Raw genomic sequence first — 22735 nt, forward strand, 5'->3', positions numbered from 1 at the left:
TTCATTACTCTTCTTCATGTCGGTGAGTCATCGGAAGTGAAAGACCATTTATCATTAGTTACTTTGTTTCGCGTTTCCGATAGGAGAGACAGAAAAATATCCCCAAGACATCACATATCACACATGATGGGTGAAAAGAGCGGACAAGTGTAATTAACCACCGTGGTTCAGCTGTCACCCACGAAAAAATTACGGTGCGTCTCTACGAAGTGGGAGTATTCCGAGTCTTGCATCTAGATTTTCACAGTAATTACTTTTAGGCAGTTGCGAACACAAGGATTCGATTGGAGAGAGAGAGAGCCGGGGGGGGAGGGGGGGAGTATAAAGATACAAACGAGTAAAAGCATCTTGAAATAATCTAAGATGTTCTCAAGCCGATTAAGAAATTTTGGGTGAGAAAAAAATTAGCTCCGTTAATCTCTGCGATGGTGAGACAATATTTAGTGCAGTTAATATTATTTCAGAACAAATCACTCCGGTTTAATGCATCTGAATTTTATTTTTTGCTCACGATACACATGCCCTATATACTTTCTCACATAGAATTGTGCACTACAATCAAATGATTAAATAATGTTATTAAACAAGTATAGCGACAGTGATTATAAGATTGATGACAAGGGTACGTGGCAAATTGTTTAATTAAAGCCCTATTCTCATCGGTTGCGACTGTGCGTGGGAACTAGCGCGCTTATGTGAAGTCTAATAATGTTTGTACATACTAAATTTCCATTCACAGAGCACAGCATTGCAGAATTGATGCAATCTATTAAATTCCATGTTAACGCTACCCTTATCATCCATCTCACTTAGGCAATCTAGCGACGAGAATAGGTTCTAAATCGCTCGTGATAATCTGTCCAAAATGTTTAAAATGGATAACGAATAAACGCGGATATCTACATAAAATGTAGCGCGAACAAATACTGTAAGCATAACGGATGAATCAGTAGTAATCGCAGATATGCATTTAATAATGCTCATGAAATAACTACAATTATAGAACAATCCTACAGTATAATGAGTTAATGTGAGGTTTAAAATATTCTCTTTCAGTCGCATTCAAGTTAACAGAGAAATGGTTCAACGAAAATGCCTTGGAAATTGCAATGGTGTGCATGCCGAATAGCTTATAATGACGATTATATAAAAATATAGAAATCTTATCATAAAGAAATGAAGTCACATCGTAAAAACAGCTTAAATTACTTTTTTTCTAAGTGCCAATATCAGTAACGGCTTCACAAAAAGTGGAGTAATATCATTTTTTTAGGTTTACGACTTTTACCCAACTCAAAACGACTGTTATTTAAATTTTCAAAGCCTTCATTAGCACTTAAATTCATAAGTAATTTTAGAAAATTTTTCGAAATTTGATAATTTTATGTGTTTGGGTTATTTTTTGTAATATTTGTATTTTGATGACATTTATATAAATTATGTTTGTTTGCATAGTGTAATTTTAGAAATGCTCACCTACCTTTGTAGTCCTGAACATGTATTTTTCCATTGCCTTCTTTCTTCAACTTCGAGTTAAACGTTTACAGTTTACTTGGATACTGCATTTCCAATTCTTCCAACGCCATACGTTATCGTGCAATTTTGAAAAATGCTTCCATATGTGCAGATGGTGAAAGTAGATTTCCAAGCCAGGATCAGTACTCAAGCCAAGATTAAACTTGAATGCTTTGTTTTCAAGAGACACATCCTACAAAATAAATGAAATGAATGATAATTCTGGCTGAATAAAATAGCATAAAAGAGAATGTTCTACGCTTCTGCTACTTACCACTACCACGTACAAATATACACCAAACCTTCCCACCGAGTTCTGTAAAGAAAAAGAAAGACTATCAATTGCAATAAATATGCAGCTTATTTGAGCAGGAATACTGCTATTCCTCTCTTCAAAGTTGGCCATCGTGACTGTAAATAATCAAATGATCGGTAATTTTAAAATCAAATAGCAATAGTATAAAACACGCTAAAATTATACATTTTGTTAAACATGTATTTTTATGTGATATTGACGAAAGGTAAACCTATAGACCCGAGGGGTAAGAAAGATGTTTAGAAGGAAAGAGGCACAATTGTTACATTTTCATTATCCGATTTTATTTTTTTCATTTTTTCTACATTTTTATCTCCGTGTTATCATAAGAGAATAGCAGGTCTGTTCTCTTACCATGTGTTGACTGATACTTGTTAAACGAATAGATCTGCCATGTTTGGTCTGCGTCTTATTGCAGGCACAATCGCGTTACAACCGTATGGTTCGAAATGTTTGTATTATAAGTTTAAATTCAAATCAATCGAATTATGCAGGCGGAACTCAACAGTAAATTTCTTAATTATTTGTATCTTAAATTGCAACGGTGCTCTCCGCTCACGCATCTACACCTGTTTAATCGTGTTGAGGACACGAATGTCTTGATCACGTGTAGCGCCATTTACAGCTAAAAATAACAAATAAATATAGAATCAGATTTCACGAAACTAACTTCTTCCCTAGAGCAACTATTTCGTTCGTCTATGATCTCTTGTGCTATTAAGAGTCGAGATTTTGCCAAAGAGATTTCCATGTCCTGTCCAAGGCTTGTTCTTTTTCTTCTTTCCAGTTAATTGATGACAAGGGTACTCTCTCTTCTTTTCTAATTTTTCTTTAATTTCCTTTTGCCAACCTTTCCTGGCTTGCCTCTGCTTCTTTTTCCTATTTTCTGGCTTTCACACACAGTTTTTGCTACTCTTCCTTCTTTCATTCGAATAAGATGTTCAAACCACCTCATTTGGGCTTGTGTTATGAATTGGTTCAGAAGTGCAACTTGACGATTGTCTCTTATGGTTTGATTTCTTATTCGGTCTAATATTATATTTTGCGTCACTTTCCTAAGATATTTCACTTCAATTGTTTATAGTTTATTTGTGTTTCCTGTTGTTAACCACCAAGACTCGCAAATATGTTAATGTTGGTACAAACACTGAACGATACACTGCCAGTTTGGTATTCTGGATAAATTCTTTCTTATCTAGGGGTGGGTTTTCATTGCATAGAATAGCTTTGTTCCCACAGTTGTCCTGTTAATTCCTGTGTCTAGTCTACCATCTTTTGTACATATGATTCCAAGTATTTAAAGGAGTGAACTGTTCCAGTTGGTTCTCTATTTTTATTAGTTATTTTGATTAGTTTCTAGATATGATCATTGTTTTAGATTTATTTATAGTCGTATTTATTTTCTTTGTTTCTTCATACCAAATGTTAACGGTGTACTGAAAATCTTCAGCTATATTTGCTAGAATCATTACATCATCCGCAAAACCCATGTGTGAAATGCTGGTTTCTTTCAGTTTCCTGTATCCTAGATGGAACTTTTTTTTTGTTTGGCACGCCTTTAAAATTTCATCCATTACTATAATGAAAAGAAGAGGGCTGAGGATACAGCATTGCTTCACTCCTACATTTGTTTCAAATTCTCTTGATCTATTATTACAGGTTCTTACATAATTTTTATTACATTTGCAGAGGATTTGTATGGAAGCTATTAAGTTATATTATAAATTGTTTTTCTTTAATGTTGGCTATATTAAATGTCTGGGAACTCGATTGATGTGATGACAGGCTTCATTATGTTATGCTGGAAACGTGAGATACATAAAAATGAGGGCGGATAGTTTTAAATATCCCGTTCGTGTCTGAACTCCGTATCTCTTCGAGTTATGTTATTTTAAATAACATTTGAGTAGTATTTTACGAGTATTGAATTTAGGCTTAAAAGCAACACCCTACAATTCGCGTATTCGCACTTACATGGACAGGATATTAAATAACAGAGGTGAGCAGTACTAAGCACCTGAACTTGCCGTCATGCGACTCTATATTTGCCATAGTCGGCTGAGACAAATCTAATTGTCGACCACCAAATATATATGAATATATATTTTACCGTGTGGGTATATCGACACAAGATGTATCTCACCAAACGTGAATTAGGATATGATTTCCTAAAACCTCATACGAGCAGATCTGTTTTGATTTCACAAAACAAACGCGTGAACTGAATGGTGAATGTAATACTATTCAAATAAGGAAGGCTGAATAAAAGTGAAACAAGCTCGGTTAAAATAAGTGGCATTTGGCTAAAATCTAAGGAAAGGATTGAATTTTCTTCGTTCTAAACATTCAGGACTTACAGCGATTCTTCAGCAATTTTTGAAAGTTCAATAAACAACGGTAATAAATTCGAAAGTTATACATTAACCCACTACAATAGTGACTTGCTGCTATATTCAGTTCGGTTTGTTAAATGAGATAGTTATAAACTTACCGAAATCAGCTCTTTCGTAGGAGCTGAGTTCGGTACGATATCCAGTCGTTTAGCATATCTTTATCTTCGGTATTAAAATTAAATATTAAAAATACATCAAACGAAATCCGCATTATACTTGTATAATTTTATAGTCTGAATATTTATAAACACAAAGAACACGTATGCTCATTTTCGCGTATATCACTAACTTTCCCCTCAGAAAATATTATAATAAGTAATATAATTATCTTGAAATAGCAATGAAAACTTTTACCTCCCTGCTTTTGTATACAACACATTTTACTGTCCTTAGTATTAGTCAATTTTTGTTGTAAATTTTCTGGAGGAGGGGAGGAATAGAAGCGCTTGGTCAGTAGCATACAGAGGGCAAATTGTGTATTAACATTCAGTGTTAACACACAACATAACTGGAAAGTTTTCTTATCATGAGAAATACCACCACCTACCCCCCCCCCCTCCCGTATATCTACAGTAAGCAAAGTGCGCATTGTTTGATTAACTATCGCAATACAATGAAGCATATAAGAACATATACATAACACCAGACTCACTCTCAGATTCAAGTCCTTACAGCTCATTAACGCTTCTGGCATATTTCTTCTTATTTTTTTCAAATAACCGACACTTCGTTTCGTGAAATACATAAATCCAATCACACTATGAGCCTATACCCCATCGAGAGCATAATGTCATTTCTAAAATTTGACTAGAATATTCAACACGCCTACCTTAGTAAAATAAACTGCTTAACATACTTCAGTGTAAAGATTCACATTTCATAGGGAGAAGATACGCATTTTTTATTATCCACAATCTACTCACTTATTTTTGTCATTTCAACAAAATAACGTCCTTCAAAAAAAAAAAAAAAACTACCAACTCGAATAAATAATTGAAGTAGAATCCACCAGGTGCTCCTTTGTCGCGGCATTGAAAGAGGGGGTGTTTCTCTTTATTAATGTGAAAATATTACATTCAGAACTGATCTGCTTATTCCATTCGAACTTAAGGATACTCACCCTAATATAATGTAATGCTATCAGTAAAATTCCAAATCAAAGCAACTGGCACAAAAAATAAAATGAAAACGCCCCAAGTTTTACGCTTATAAAATCACATTAATTCTTCGAGTTATATCATAGATTAATGACGGACTGACTCTCTGCTAACCCCCTGTTAATACTCATTAATTTCGTTAAAATACATATCAAAGAAAAATTCTGGCAAAGGAACAGAATAGTCGTGTGCAGGTTGTTAAACTTTAGCAAGGGGTAAGCCTGTTCCCATGTGGCATTAATTCCTCTAGGCGTCGGTATACATCTGAAGCTATGATGTTTGCAGCAGATCTCGCAGAACCTAAATGGAGCAGGTACAGTGGCTATCCATATCACAGTACACTTCAGAACATCCCACAGGCATTCGATTTGGTGAATTAGTCTCGGCCATACAGGATGCCTCCATATGTTCCCGGAAAAATGAATCATTATCGAAATGCAAGAGTCTTCTGTGAACACTTACAGCATGGCAAGTATACATAGTGTCCAGTACACAAACGATAACCATGAAGTCGCTGTGGTCATGCTGGAGAACATACAGTAAGTGTCCTATCCGAAAAACGTGTCCTATACCATGGTTCCACAATGCTTAGGGTGGAAGCGATTCGCAACGATTCGTCGACTCATGTTGATTTCGTGCATATTCGTAGCTGTCCACTGGCTGGAATAGCAGAGACTGCGATGCTACGGAACAATATCCTTTTTTATCAATTAAGTGGGGCTTTATCTTTTGTACTCCATACGCGCAAAAGTCCGAATCATTGTCGTCTATCTGGAATGTTGTTCCTGCACCTTATCGTTGCACAGCAACTTTTACTTGGCAAGAGTACCAGTGTATTAGTCCTTATAAGGACTTTGATTTCACATTCTGCACACATTAACCACTTTGGACTGTGAGCAAACAAGTAAAGTTTTATGCATGATAATGAAATACTTTATTTTTCTAGAAAGAATTTTATTACCATGCATTAAATCTTATGCTAACTCATTGCATCTTCGTTTACCTATTTGTCCTGATTATCTCGAAAACTTAGCATTTATAAACCACGTTTTCGTTACGAAAAAGCGGTTAATCCTAGCTCCATAGTCTGTTATAACTATTGACACACACACACACACACACACACACACACACACACACACACACACACACACACACACACACACACACACACACACACACACACACACACACACACACACACACACACACTCGGTTGGGTGTGACTGTTGTGTGGTAGGAACATCCTCGCCACTAAATCATTCCGATGATAACTGGTATCTCAGTTTCAGATGAAAAGTGTTTATAAATAGTAATAACAAAAGATAGTGTCGAAATCCTGTTTTTCCAAGTCAAGATCTTGAAAAAACAGTGGTTCATCTAACTAAATAAATCGGCATTAGAACTTCAGGTCCTCGTAATCCAACATTCTGAGATCTGATTTCTGCCCTCTCATCTTTATAAAGTACTATATAGCAAAAAAGTCTTCGTTTGGTAATTAAGTGAGGGACACGTAGACTCAAGACGATAACTTTTTTTGTGACCAATTTCATATATTTCAAGGTCAATTTGGTGTTAACAGGAGAAGCGCCTATAATTGTAACATGAACAGAATTCCACTGTTTCCTTCTAAGATTGTAATTCACAGTTTTAGGGGGGAAATGTTCTACACTTACTTGAAGGCAAAAGCTTCAAATAAGTGTAGAAATTAGAATGCAGAAGTGGTATAAGTAAGCAGCCATTCATGGACAGCTGACATCTGCACCGAGAACGGCTGCGTGCAGTTCTTAGCAGAATGTTTGAATGCATCAATCAAGATACTTACGCCCTGGAGAGTGATATCACTCTTGCAGAAATGGTGTTAATAATATGAGTTCAGATAAAGTAATGGTTTCGGTAATTACACATTAGGAATGTGGTAAGGTGCGTTCTCCTAAATCTCATTAAACTTGTAAACGTCTAATGGAGAAGAATGAGATCTTAAATAAGGAACAGAATGGGACTCCGATGCTTTACTTGCAGTATTTGAAAATTAAAAAACACAATTTGCGGTTTGTTCTAACTACCATTCAGTCTGCTAAAAGAGGCAGACAATGTCGGAAGATGAAGTGGTTTATCATGAAATAATTTTCTTTTTTTTCTTTCTGGCTTTCTGTTTGTCATTGAATGTGAAGGCAGTCTGATAATTGGACAGTATCTCTGCATGGAAACGCAGTTGGGTTCCAATAGGGTTTCCCCCTCTGAAGAGAACGACTTATTTTACATATTAATTCGATTCTGTTATTGGATTAAAAGATATGTAAGAGAATAATTCTCTTTGTCACGGATACCAAATAATTGATATTAACTATATTTCGATGAGATGCTGAACACCGAAACAATACAATTTAAAAAAATAAATTTATGTCAAGCATTGGGAAACATTTGTATTTATGCATGCATACCGAATGGGTACTAAATTCTTCCCTCTTTTCACGTTTCCGAAAATAATTTTGAAAATGATAAGTTTCAAACGGAAATACAATTTAAATGGCCAAGTTATGCTGAACAAAATATTGTTTTGCCGAGGCCAAAGTGATCATTTTTTTTTTCGATAGGCAAAGAAAATCAGTTGCTGAATTAAAAACAAATAAGTAAATATATAAAATATATAAAATGAACAATTAAAATATCTGCAGGCATTATTATGTAGATTCTGCCGATGATCTTTCGACTAGTCAAATTCAGCGAGAAATAAACATTACGTCTCTCCTGTCGCCACAGTAGTTCAATGAAGACATTGGACAGTTCACCAGATTTACGTAATTTGCAAAATAAACCGAAAACTTTATTATTAATCACAATGAACGCCTGGAAGACACACACAAGCATATACACTATCTATCAATAATTGTCCGAACACCCTGTAATTTGAAGCTATGTAACATTTCAGGTTCGGTAATGACATACAAACCGGTGTACAGATAGTATGAAATAGAATTTCATCGTAGTAGTTGAATATAGGTGGTATGGCAACACGACGTGAACTCATTGATTTCAAGAGAGGTGCCATCGTGGACTTTCGCATTGATGTCATTGCCGCTCAACTGGAGCATCCAAAATCAACGGTCGGCGATGTGATCAACGAATAGAATCTTTCTGGCATCATTAGTGCAGGAAAACACACAGGCAGCCGCCGAAAATGATTGGCAGGCACAGGAAAGTGCTAAAACGGGCAGCATGCAAAAACCAGCTACATCAGCACTGGCCATCCGTGGTGAGTTCCAGAGCTTTAGTAATACCATGGTGAGCACTAATGCTGCATGAAAATAACTCCATTTACTGGGTTTCCACGGAACAGCAGCTGCACGCAAGCCAAACATCACAACAACGAACAAGGCGGTTCGTCTGGCCTTGTGCAAAAAGCGTGTGAACTTTGTGAAAGAGCGTGTGAACGTGTGGAGCGACGATTGAGGTCCAAAGCACTATGTGCCGATCTGTCGCTGAACTCAGTGCTGCTATTATGGAGGAATGGAGACAAGCTTTCCACCAATGTCTGTCGCACATTGGTGGAAAGCCTCCCTCAAAGGGTGTAGGAGGTGATCAAAGCCAATGGTGGACATACCCGATATTAGTCTTCGCCTTCTGGCACCAATTGTAAATTGCTAAAGTGTCCGGGCAATTATTAGTAGACAGTGCAGTTTGCGATAACGTCCTTTTCCTTGTTCATACTTAAGCACTAATAAATATCCGCTTTTCTAGTATCTTAGTTATTCCAAATTGAAGCTTTTTTACTTTAATTTATAATGAACCACTGTCCAATCAAATATTATAAAAGATCGATTAAATTGGAAATAGTTTTCAATTACAAAACTTACTCTGCAAGGACTCTGCAACTCTGTCACCTGCAACCGACACTCTCTGCAACTATAATTAACTTAACGAAAAATAAAAACATTCCGATTGTTTTTTCTTTATTTTGATTAAAATTAAAACAGTGTTCTTTCGGATATTTTACTATCCTCTTCAATGTATGCCATATTAAATGTATGCCAATATTTCCGGGGAGGATCTTTTTCTTTCTTTCTATCTATCTTTTTAATCATTAGGATAAAAACTTTTATTAAACTCTACTTCTTTTGTAACCTACTCCATTTCGGTAATGCGTCTTAAAAGAAGCGTTTTGCAGCTTTTCCCCGAACAAACATCCGTATTTAGGAACAACTGTTGTGTTCTTACATCCCTCCCCCTCCCAACTCGAATCAAAAGCGCCTTGTTTTTATTTAACACGAGAAAGCCGCACTGGGAACAGTCGAAAATCCAATGCAACTTAATTCTGCTCAGTAATGTACTTCAATAAATCAAGCAGAACCCAGTTGAGGATTTAGAAATCTGTAAGGATTACAAGCCACCGGTTACGCGTTTCAATAAAGCAATTAACTGGGACAATCAATAATAAAAGACTTTTTGTTTTCTTCCTTGCAAGGCCATTGGGATGCAGAGTTTGATTAATTAATTTTAATGGTGACAGCCGTGGATTTGTAGCATACTTGTGCAGCGGCAAAAGTTATAAACTTGTGAACACGTTTGAACTTCACTTTTAAATTTATAAAGTAAAACATTTTTCGTACGGCTAAGTTAAGGATAGCGAAAGCACATCTTTAGAACAGTGGTTCTTAACCTTTTTACTGGCCCGTACCCGAGTGAACTTCAATTTACATTTTCGCACCCCCTTGAAAAATGTGTTTTTATTTGTTAGAAAAGAAAATTTATTGCAACACAATTTATTGAAAAATACATATATGTATCAACATAAAATCAAAATAACATATCAATTTTTAGTGACTAATTTGTTGTTGCTTTTTTTCATAATAATATTTTGAAAGCGAGGTTCCTTTATCGAAAGGGCTACGCGCATATCATCACTTGCATTTAAGCGATTTCGGGTTTTTGTTTTTATGTGCAAAAGTGATGAAAATCCCATTTTGCAAAGATAGGTGGTAGCACATGGTAGAAGTGTCTGCAATTCTGCCTTCGCCAGTTGTGGAAATGGTTCTAACTGAGTACACCAGAATTGTTCTAAATCCAATTTTTCAAATTCCATTTGAATACGTGCACTGGCTCGCATTTCAGTAAGATCGTCTTTTATGTAACATATCAATTTACTTATTAAATTAACGTCGTTTATATAATTAAGATCAAAAAGAAATGGATCCAGTATTCACCTGTGCTCTTTGCCAATATCTCCTGTGGAAAAATATCCATTAAAAGAATCAATGAATTGTTGCAAATGTATTACTCGCACCCCTGGATAAGAAACACTGTGTAAGAATATCATAGACATTTCTTTACTATATGGATGCATTTGTTTACTGCAGCAGAGTAAACAATCATATTCTTTGAATTTGCAAAAAGAAAAAAATAACCGTGAATTCCAGTTTTTCGTATAATCTGCTTTGATTGTTGCAAAACTAAACTCGTGGTGCAACCAGAAGTTCTTCATGCTGTAACAACCGAGAGTTCCGTTAAGCTATAATGTATTGCTACCACAAAATAAAGCAATGTTATTTTATTAAGTGATAACACGTATTGTCTAACATTCTTACTTAGGTAGTCATGTTCTTAAACAATAACTCAAAAAAATGCTTCACGGCTTGTAATTCCTCCTTCAGTGATTTACTATTTACTTAAAAATAATGATAACAACAATAACGACAACAATCATCATCATAATAAAAATACTTTGCATTGAACATATTTTTCCAGTTTGTAAATCTCCCAAAATACAAGTAATATCACGATATGAAAGTAAAAACTGACAATTAACAGGATATAAAAAGGATTGTTTATAAGAAATGCGATTAGTTTCCGCATGGCATAATCTGCTGGTAGACCCCTTTTCGGGATTTCTCCATAGCACAGAACACGAATTCTAGTGCGTCTTAAGAAATATAAGCTTCCTGTTGTTTTTACCTGTTAAGCGTATTTGAAGAATATATTCCCTTTCTATCATTTTAACTTTAATTCAGATAATTGTCTTTCGAAAAAAGTACGGCTGCTAAGACTGTGTAGGTCTTCACATAATTTACAGGCCAAACCGACTGCCGTTTTCGCAAACCGTCTGTTAACACAGTCGTCAAGTAAAAATGAATTAATTAATATTTTCGGTAATATAATTTAACATTGTTTGATGGAAATATAATCACGAAATATTACTCAGCGTAGTCCAGAATGATAGCATTTTTCATTATCATTTCGGAGATTATTACATTGTAGATTCAAACTGGATTTTGATGAAGGTGCGCAACTCTGTCACTTTGAAAACTGAAAGTGACACAGTAACGCCATATTATCAGAAACTATTCTACCATAAAAGAAAAGCAAAAAAGAAGATAAAAAATACCACTTTATATGGATGAGACAGCAAAATATTCTTTAAAAATACAGAAAATGCAAAGCCAATCCAAATAAAATCAGTAGAAGATCTGAATAGGCTGCCACATTAAAAGAAACACTGATGAGTCGTAAAAAAAAGGGAACAACATACCAACCTACATGAACTCTGACCACTAAGCAAATGTAATCACCCTGGAACATGATATCTGCTACATTCGAAATTCTTCGTATCAACATCAGGAGCATTCAAAAATACTTACTGGCCCTGCAAGCTTATCTGAAGGAAGATATAGACAGCATAGATATTGTAATACTAATAGAAGTATCCTCAACAAACGAAGAGGCAACTATCTACCAAATGCCAAACTTTCAACAATACAAACCCTGTCGACAAATTAAACTAAGCGGTGGTATAATAATATTTCGCAAGCATAAATTATAAATTAAAAGTTATAATTTATGCTTGGGAAAATACTAAGAATAGTGATCAGAGCTTTACCAACCTTTACAATGAGTTGCCCTGGTGTTGTATCATCTTTAGACTTGAACTTTGTTTCAGGCGCAAACTTAATTGTTTGCATACTTGGGATTAGGAGTTTAAATAACCAAGTTTATAAAATAACTTGGTTATCCTAATATACAATATCTCCAAGTTAAAAATTTTATTATATCTATATCTCGTCCAGAGATTTTTATTAAAAATAAAAACACCTTGTTGCAACTTCTATAGGTAAAGTTGATAAAGCTCCCTATTACTATAACCTTGGTATACTATATACCAAGGTTATAGTAATAACCTTGGTAAACTTATTGATCAACCGTAACTTATCAACCGTAAGAGGAAATTGAACCTACATAATAAATTGCTTCTTTACCGGATGGTAATACGTCTAGTCATTACCTACGCCTCACCAGCATGGAGTCACACTTCAAGATCAAACATTTCAAAGTTACAGAGAATCCAAAATAAATGCCTTAGGATGATCCTGGATGAACCGTGGTTCGTCAGAAATTCACAGATTCGCCGAGAAACCGGCACTCCATACATCTCCTCCCTTCTTCGTGATCTTGCAGAAAAATTCTTCGTGAAGTCAAGTTCACATTCAAACCCACTAATAGTACAAGCGGTCAATTACAACGAGACTGATTACTACAAACACAAAAGACCGAAGGCTATTCTTCTCTCAACCGATCATAGCTAACACAACTGCCCTCAGAGGGCGAGCTTAATTGCTCACAAATCTCCCACTCCCAAACAACTCTCATTACAGATAAAGGGAATATGAAAAGCACTAGTGCTTCACCCATCCTGTCAGTAATGTTATTGGTATTGGTATAACCTTGGTATTTAGGGTCTAGCTACTCAATGATGAGACCTCAAAAAAGTTTGAAACCGGGGTAGTGACCCCACCCATAATGCATTGCAGTATACATCTTCTAGTGAGATGTGCTTTACATTATGGGAAAATACTAAGAATAGTGGTCAGAGCTTTACCAACCGTTACAATGAGTTGCCCTGGTGTTGTATCATCTTTAGACTTGAACTTTGTTTCAGGCGCAAACTTAATTGTTTGCATACTTGGGATTAGGAGTTAAAATAACCAAGTTTATAAAATAACTTGGTTATCCTAATATATATATATATATATATATATATATATATATATATATATATATATAAACAAACCTTCAATGCATTGGTACCAAAATCACCAAAATGTTGTGGATAGTTATCAAAACGAACGTTGTCAGTATTATGTATTGAACAGTAAATGTAGTAATGTAGTTATAACTGGACATTTCTAAAATAAATATTTTTATATATAGTGAAACCTGGAGGATATCCCTAACTACAGAACAACATGTATGCCACAGTAAATAACTTTTTAGTATGTAAATATTTCGTCTCCTGTATCATAAGACATCATCAGGAGAACTAACGAATAGCAATAGGAACTGAATTAAAAAAAAAAAAACAGTAATGCTCAGATTGGAATCCCTCTACGTATAAAGTGTCGCATGTTTATGGATTAAAAACTGTTGGGATGAAATTAAGATTACTTAAATTAAAGTAAAATATAGTAGATGGATTATTGACTACAACTGAGGACAACAAAGTTATCCTCAATAATAATAATGTATGATATTAAATTGGAAAAATGTACGTATATTAATATTAAAAAATAATGTACTCTACATTTTGTACTGAACAGAAAATATAAAAACATGTTTTAATTGTATATATGGAAATACTCTGTACGATAATAAAAAATATTACGTTTATAGCTTAATCGAATTAGGCTACTAAACCTTGTCACGTAGAGTTTTCACCCGATCGAAGTACTTCTCATAAATCCCGTGGATGTCTGTAGCCAAATCGCTTCTCTTTATGCAGGATGCAAGGTACTGGTAATGGTGGAGCAGGCAGCAAATAAATCTCTGAATGCAACAGGAATTTAATAGAATGGATTTGGGATCATACTCTTGAAGATTTTCTTTTCTCTTTTCGTTTTCTTTTTTTAAAGGCCAATTCTATATTCCACAAGAGAAAAGTAGAGACCTAAAATAGCCTAAAATAAGTGAAACTATTAAGTAGTTTACCTAAAGAGAAAACGGAGTGTTAAATTCATCTGAGGAAGTTCCGAGATGAATTTCTGATTAAAACAGCATAACCTGTCAAGTACATGACAAAATAGCGAAATTAAGCGACGCGGTTTTGAATTATGAACTCTTGCTCGATGACATCGGAAGCGGTTAAAGTTGGTGGCTGTGAGTGTCAATCACTCACTCTTTACATACATAAAAACAGTCACATTTCAGTTTGTTGATAATGGTGTCCTTTAACGATCTTCCGATAGTTCGATTATACCTGGTAGTAGGGTTCTGTCATGAACATTCCATTTGGGAAACTCCTCTGTGCACAAGAAAAAAGTAGGCAACCGTTTCTTGTAAGTTCCAGTTTATTAGCACGAGCTTCACCAATCTGAGAATATTATTGCAGATTTATACTGAGTCGATCTCTGTGATAACCTTGAATTAGTTCGAGGAAAGATATTTTATTTTAACAGTGAAACTATGCAAGTGTACAACGCATCGTAGAAATTCCCATGTGTCTTCCAATAAAATGAATTGTGATATCTTTATATCAATAAGAGCATTTCACTTCTTTGCTTTCTTGTGGGAAACAAAGAACATCAGATAAAGCGTTACATAATTTCCCTGGGAAATATAAATATTTTTAATTTCCTCACCCGGTTTCAATACAAAGTGAAGCACTTTACGACAATAAGTACGAGACGATAATACTGTGAATGGTTTACTTGTGAGGCTGCCCGTTAAGCCGTGTGTAAAAGACACTTGAAAGAGATAAAAGATTATCAGACCCAAGAAAAGCTTTCAAGCACTGTCATTCTCTTGTTAACTGAACAGTAAGAGGTTTCTCTTTTTCATTCCTGTTCTTCTTTAGAACCCTAAATAACATTTAATGGATGTCTAATGCCTTCTGATATAAAGAAGTGCAGCTGCTCAGCTAAGCGTTAAGACTGCGACAAATTTTGTGAAGAAAAATAAAGCACGTTCTAAGTAATATGCCTTACTGTGACACTTATTATTCTCGTTATAATTGCAAGATCTTTCTTATTCAAGTATAAAAATATTAAAGCATATACGCATAACAAATATGTGTTTTTCTTAGTATCATTCTTTGATTTGACTAACAAATAGAAGTCTCTGTGTAAAGTATCTTAAAAGAGAATATATTATAAATATTATTTATTTAAGCTGATAACACAAACCGTATATTTTTTTTCGTTCAACGCAATAACAGAAACTAGTATGAAGGGCGAAGAATATAAAAGGGAATTTGAGAGATGAATTAAACCAATAAATTAAGGGATCAACAAAAATGCTTCGAAAGGGTTGCCAGCAGTCATTATTGTTTGGATAGCTACGTTGGCCACTTCATAGTTTAAAATATAGTCGTGCATTTCCCTATATATCTAGTTAAATCGTCATAAAATACATACTTGTAGTTGATAATGAATGATAAACTGATTTAAAAGAAAACTGACGGCGACAAGTTAGCGGTAATGCAAACATATCATGTAATACCACGAAGTTGAAGAAGAAGAAGAAGATGATGATAAAGAACACTGAACTCTCATAGCAAGAATACTTGCAGATATTATCTACAGCAATATGGCTGCTCGAACTCGTATCCACAAATATAATTAGCGCAAGGAAACCTAAGGATAATTCGTGAAGTAATTATTATTAGGACATGTACCAAGTATGCTAAAGACTGCCTTAATCACACCCATATAGAAACATGGAAAAAGAAATTTAATCAGCAATTACAGACCCATAGCAACATTATCAATTATCAATCAAATTTTGGAGCGGATCGTACTAAAGAAACTCACAGCATATGCAGAGAACTTTCATATTATCATATTATCCCCAAACCACAATACGGTTTTCAGAAGATAACGGAACAACATCTCTCTTGGAAGACTTTACAGATAATTAATACCGCCTTAGACAAAAAAAATTGCCATGGTAGTCTTTATTGATCTAAAAAAAGGATTTGATACACTCACACACCAAACCTTATTAGAAAAGCTGAGACATGTTAGAATAGATGGGCATCTGCACATGTAGTTTATAAACTACCTTCAAAATAGAAAGCATATCACACTTATCGGGTCAAACCGAAGCAGAGAGCTACCAGTAACCTGTGGAGTGCCACAGGGAGCTGTCTTCTCCCCAACTCTATTCAACATTTATATGCACGATATTAATCAGCTACCTCTCAAAGGTAAGTAAGATCTTCCAATACGCAGACGATACAGCTATAATATCCATCCATAATAACGCAAGTCTAGCCCAAACAAATATGCAACATGACATAAATCTGCTCATAGACTGGCTCACCAAAACTCCATACACATACACTCAGATAAGACAAAATTAATGATATTCAGAAATCCACTGACTCGACCAGTTGATAGCAAATATATAACCATCCAACATTCACTCTCCAACATAAAAAACACACAGAACAGTAAGACGACTAGAATCACTCAGGTTGAAACAATACGATACCTTGGAATTTACTTCGATGCAGATATGAACTGGAATAGCCACATAAACCATCTACACAACAAGCTCAGAACAATAATTGGCAAATTCTACAGGTTAAAAGACAGTTCCCACACGCCTAAAAACACTAATATACAAAGCACTATGCCAAAATATACTAAGATACGCTATAACAACGTATGCTTTCTGTGCACCCTACAAACTAAATAGTTTAATGTCGTTACAGTACAAAATGATAAAACTGATCATTTGGGAACAAAGAGACAATAACGACTTTATATACACTAAAATGTCAGAACACAAAATGCTGACAGCAAAACACTTATGTCACCATGCATGTATGCTAAAACATTATTTCGATGCCAACAGTCAGAAATACATACCGTGTAACAAGACCTCAGACAAATAATTATACCACATATAAATACAATAATCACTACGGGAAGGCCATACGAAACTTCTAAATCACAGACATGATAAACAAATTATCTTTCGAATATAAGAACCTTACAAACCACAATAGCCTGATAAGAGACCTAAGTACATACCATGAACCAGAATCACGCACCCTACATACCATACAAACTTAATGAACACAATATATTACTCCAGTCTTCCAATTCCGGGACGGAATTGGAAGACTGAAGTAATATATTCAAGACATTCCGAGTTATCGTGCGTACGTGCGTGCGCCCGTGCACGAATTTCTCAATCAACGGCTGTAGTGGAAATCAAAGCTATTAAACATCAGCCTACTTCCCAACACAGCAAACGAAGAAATAAATAAAAACTAACTGGTGTCACCCTCAGATAAGCTTAACAAATAAGCTTCGAGGACGAAAGCTGAGAAATTATATCTCATCCAAGATCAATAAAAAAAGGGAAAAAAAAATCCATACGTCACATTTAAGTGCTGATTTTAAATATATTAAAATCAAACTTGTAAATATATATAACTCATTGTTAAATGAATAAATGCTGTATTATTATTATTAATACATTATACAGAAAAAAAAGAAAAGAAAGAAAAATCTTTACGAATTTCATTGTTACAAAAAAAAAACAAAAAAAATCAGAATTAAACCTGTTGTAAATATGTAATCTTATGCGTTGTAAATATGGAATCACAATATGTAATCATAAGCTTAATAATAAAAAATTGTAATAATAAACAAATATGTAATAAATGTATGTAATCAACTGCATGCAATGTAATGTAACGTATGAATCATATGGAATCAAATGCACGTAATGTAATGTATCATATGTAATCAAATGTAAGTAATGCACACAATGTATGTATCACATGCAATTTAAATATGTAATCATAAATTTTAATTTAAAAAATATTATTATTATTATTATTTAAAAACTATTATGTACGTGCAAGTATCTGTTATGCAGAATTGTGTTCATGTAATGTATTACAAATATTATATACATAAAAAAATTATTATTGTACGTATGTATGTAATTTATCTGAGAAATAATAAAATGTTAAAAAAATTATTCGTCATTTTATTTCCTTTTATTTTTCATTAATTATTATTATTATTATTATTATTACTCCTCAGTTAAGCTTACTAAAAAACTTCGGATGCAAGCTGAGACATTACATCTCAACCGAGATCAACAGAAAGAAAAAAAAATAAAATCCATTCATTACATTTAAGTGCTGTAGTAAATGCGCTTAAATACATTAAAGCGAAAATTGTATACATATAGAATTTATTGTTATTGTATAAATAACTGTAAAATGTTATCTCATTTAACCGGAAAATTTGTATGAATTTCATTTAAAAAAAAAAAGTACAATATGTTTTGTAAACGCATAGTATATAATCATAAGTTTTAATAATTAAAATTATTGAATTTTTTAATAGAAATCTAATGTGGAAAATGAACCATAATCTGCAGCATCTAGTTGCAGTACTTTATAAAATAACATGTTGGAGTGTCATTTAAGAAGGTTATTGCATATATGTAAATATTTTGAGATCAATAAAAAGTATTTAGTGAGAACAAAAATGTAATAGCATACTTCAATTGTATATTTGTAAATAATCTGTATATGTGAAGATGATAACAAACTTGGTCAAAAAAAAAAAACAAATACGTGACGCCTCCAAGGAGCCCAAAACCTCATCGAGGGGGGGACACCTATTCTACCACTCTCCGTCTCCACCAACTACAGCGAACCGCATCTACTACTCACCACTACCATTAACATTTTCTCCAGAAAATCACTAAAATCCATGCCCACGGGGGATTCGAACCCGTAGCCGTTTACATATTTTATTACATATTTATTTGATATGTTAATCACTATATTAGAAATTTGTATTCCAGCATATACAATTACAAATTGAAATATATATCTGAAAATGAAATAGAAAAAAATAAAATATATTAGTGTTCAGGTAAGTAATGATATGAGAAACTGCACTGTCCTCAAGAACAGTCCAGAAAAGCAAATAAAATCATGCCACAATATCCAAACACAAACAGTATATAATTGCAGACAAAATTGATTAACAACCGAAATACGCACTTTGAATAGAAATGACTACTCAGATATTGGCAAAATGAAACAAATATGGCGAACATTAAATATTGAATTGCTAAAACAAAAATCTTCGCAAGATTACATTGCCAACTTTGTACGAGACATGGATCTAAAAATAGCTAGTATAACCGTTCAGCTACAATTGTGTAAAAGAAGTGGTGTAGTCATTCTCAAGTGAGATATTCTTCCATTCAAGAAAAACACGAGCCTGATTACACCACAGTGATATAGTGCCGTGCGTGCGTGCGTGCGTGTGTGTGTTTGCGTTTTCCTCCCAATAGTAACCCTACCAGGAGGAAATTTATTCCTACATACTCCATTTCATACAATGCTTATATTACATGTAGCTTATAAGTACTGATTAACATTTCTATTTATATTTTTGTATCAATTTTCATATTTACATTTAGATTTCTATATATATATATATTAACACTATACAGTATAATTCACATAATAACAGTATTTATATTAGATCACAGGGACTGAAAATTGATTTTATTAGTAAATTTAGTTAATTCTATGAAATAGTTTTCGATAAGTCTCTGTCTTGATGGCCACTTGTCTCCGGAAGTGATGACGTGTTGTATTAGGGGCATCAGGATGTAGTCCAATAGCTGACAGTCGTAAAGTATGTGGTCAACAGTCTGTTGAAGGTGTGGACTGCAAATGCACGATGGTGATTCCAGGATATGGAATCTGTGAAGGTAATGTCTTAGTTTTCCGTGTTCCGTTTGTAGCGTGGTTAAACCTGGAGACATGGCGTGTCTTTTCAGCCGGAGTCTGTTTCTAATGCTAGGAAAGAATTCTTTTGTTAGTGATCCGTTTTTTGATGTTTTCCATTCTTCTTCCCAGATGTCTAGGCTTTTCTCTTCTGTAAGTGTTTTTATTGCAGATTTCGAGAATTTCTGGTAACTTGTTTCTAGCCGTTCGTTTCTAGCTGCTTCTTTAGCCAGCTGATCCGCCCTATCGTTTCCTGCTATTCCAGTATGCGCTTTCACCCAGCGGAAATTGATTTCCCATCCCTCTGGAGTGAGATTTCGAACCAGATTTCTTGTCTGTTCTATCAAAGCAATATGGTTGTTCTGGTTTTTTATGCCGTCTATAGTGCTTCTACTATCGCTGCAGATTGTTGCTGTCTTTTGCTGAGACGTGTTGAGTTCTAATTCCTGGAGATATATGAGTGACTGTACTATAGCAAGTTGTTCTGCTTGGTTGTTGGAACAGAGAGGATGCAGTCTAGAACAGACTGCATCCTCTCTGTTCCAACATTCTTGTATTATGGACTGTCTGTTGTATGCAGTGAACGAACGACCGACGTTCCTTTCGGTTTTGCTTCCGTCAGTGTATATTTGGAATTCGTAACTTTCAGGGCTTTCCTTCTCCTTAATATTTGTTTTCTTTGCTGGGTGAGTCCACTTACTGTAGTGAAGCAGACGTTTGTAGCAATTTGGATCGATTTTGTTACTTTCGATATATCCTCCAGAAGTGACATAAGAGATAATTCTTGTATTTTCAGGCAGATCGGTGTTAGAGCTGCAATAACGCAAGTTGCCTCGAAAGATATTGTCCTGTATCCTTTATTTATGCGTATGACTATAAGGCGTTGAACTCTGTTTAGTTTTTGTCGGTTTATCTTTGATTTTAGTGTATGTTTCCAGACAGGTGCAGCATAAGATATCAGTGGTAGTATAGCACCGGTATATATCATTTTCAGTGCTCGTTGGCCTAATCCCCACTTAATCCTTGCCGACTTAGCTAGAAGGTTTACTATTTGTAAGCTTTTTTCGGCAACATATGAGATGTGCTTCTTTAAGGAGAATTTTTTGTCTATTGTTACTCCTAGGTATTTTAGCTCACTGGCTACCTCGAGAACGTCTCAGTTTAGAAAGACTGTTACAGGTTGTTTTGATTTTTTTCGTGAGATGTGGAGCACTTTAGACTTGGTGCTATTGAAGGTCACTTTCTTCTCGCATGCCCAATCTGCAATTTTAAAGAGTTCTTCGTTGGCCGTTACTTCTAACTGTAAGCCGTCGCTTCCCCGAATCATTATCATCATATCATCGGCGAAAGCTATGACTTTTGTTTCAGTGGTGACAGGGAGTCTTAAAGCGAGTCGTACTGGATGTTCCAGAAACCTAGCCCACAACAGGAACCTTGCGGACAGCCTCGTTTGACTTTTTTCGTTACAGTTGTGTTTTTTATTGTCATTGTTGCTCGTGTGTCTGAAAAATAATTTTTTGTAAGGTTGAGTAAGTTTTAAGGACATTCTAAATCTATTAATTGATTGATTATGGGTGACCACCAATCAGCATCGAAGGCTCCTTGTACATCGAGTGAGATCAGTAGTACGTCTTTTTTTTTTGCTGTAGACTGTGTTCTGTGAACTCTTTCACTTCCATAATTGCATCTACTGTGCTGGACTGAGGTCTGAATGCGTATTGGTTGCTACTTAATAAGTTTCTTGAGTAGATGTGGTGCATTATTCGGTTTATTAGAAGTTTTTCTAGTACCTTACCGGCAACGTTTATGAGGCTGATTGGTCTGTATTTGTTAATTTCGTCGGATGTTTCTTTTCCTGGTTGTTTGATTATAGGTATAATTTTTGAGTGTTTCCATATTGAAGGAAATCGTCCTGTTTTTAGGCATTTGTTGTAAACTGTTGTTATGAATTCAGGGAATTCGAGGAACGCTATTAAGAGAATGTTGCTGCTTATGCCGTCTTCTCCAGGAGTTTTTCTTGGATCCATTGATCTTAATATTGACTCTATTTCATTAGTTGCAAATGAGACGTCGTCAGGAAAGTCTATATCTATTTCCATTCTTTGTCTGCAGATTTTGTGGATTTCTTCATCTGTTGATTCATCGTCATCTGGAATAAAATTCTCTATCATAATAGCCGCAGTTTCTGCTAAGTTTTTAGTGTAGGTGCCGTCTGTTTTCTTGATAGTTGATAGTATGGTGTTGTCTTGTTCTTGTTTGCTGCTAATTTATATATGCAATTCCAAGGATTCGATACGGTTGAAACTGTACAAAATTTTTTCCGTGATTCTGTTTTCGCGTTTGTAATTTTGGACTGATAGCTGTATTTGGCTTTATAGTAGTTCTATTTTCTGCACTCTCTTAAAACCTTTGGTTATTGTATGTTCTTTGGTATAATCTTCTGAGTGCGTTGACACGTTTTCTTAGGACTGCTAGTTTCGTTCCATCACGGTACTGATTTTCTTCTATCGATGTTTAGCTTCTTGGTTGTTCTGAGTGTTTGATCGCTGGATTTTTTCAGACCTGACGAGAGTGCAAAAGCAAAGAGGTC

The 22735-nt window shown here is 34.8% G+C and overlaps 1 long non-coding RNA gene across 5 annotated transcripts in view; it reads right to left on the reverse strand.

Moving 5' to 3' along the window:
- Window positions 1-22735, reverse strand: part of LOC150104528 (uncharacterized) — a 180545-nt gene that overhangs the window by 137598 nt on the left and 20212 nt on the right. For 3 of the 5 annotated variants that reach the window (XR_016548529.1, XR_016548528.1, XR_016548532.1), the window contains exons 2-3: window positions 1790-1831; window positions 1481-1708 (exon numbers count right to left, since the gene is read on the reverse strand). This is a non-coding gene — a long non-coding RNA (uncharacterized LOC150104528). Of the gene's footprint in view, window positions 1-1480; window positions 1709-1789; window positions 1832-14066; window positions 14207-22735 lie in introns of those variants that run through there. The other 2 variants (XR_016548530.1, XR_016548531.1) reach the window with 2 other exon arrangements.

This window comes from Typopeltis vanoorti, chromosome 7 (assembly GCF_054136105.1).
Source record: "Typopeltis vanoorti isolate ZY-2024b chromosome 7, IOZ_Tvanoo_1.0, whole genome shotgun sequence".
NCBI classification, from domain to species: domain Eukaryota; kingdom Metazoa; phylum Arthropoda; class Arachnida; order Uropygi; family Thelyphonidae; genus Typopeltis; species Typopeltis vanoorti.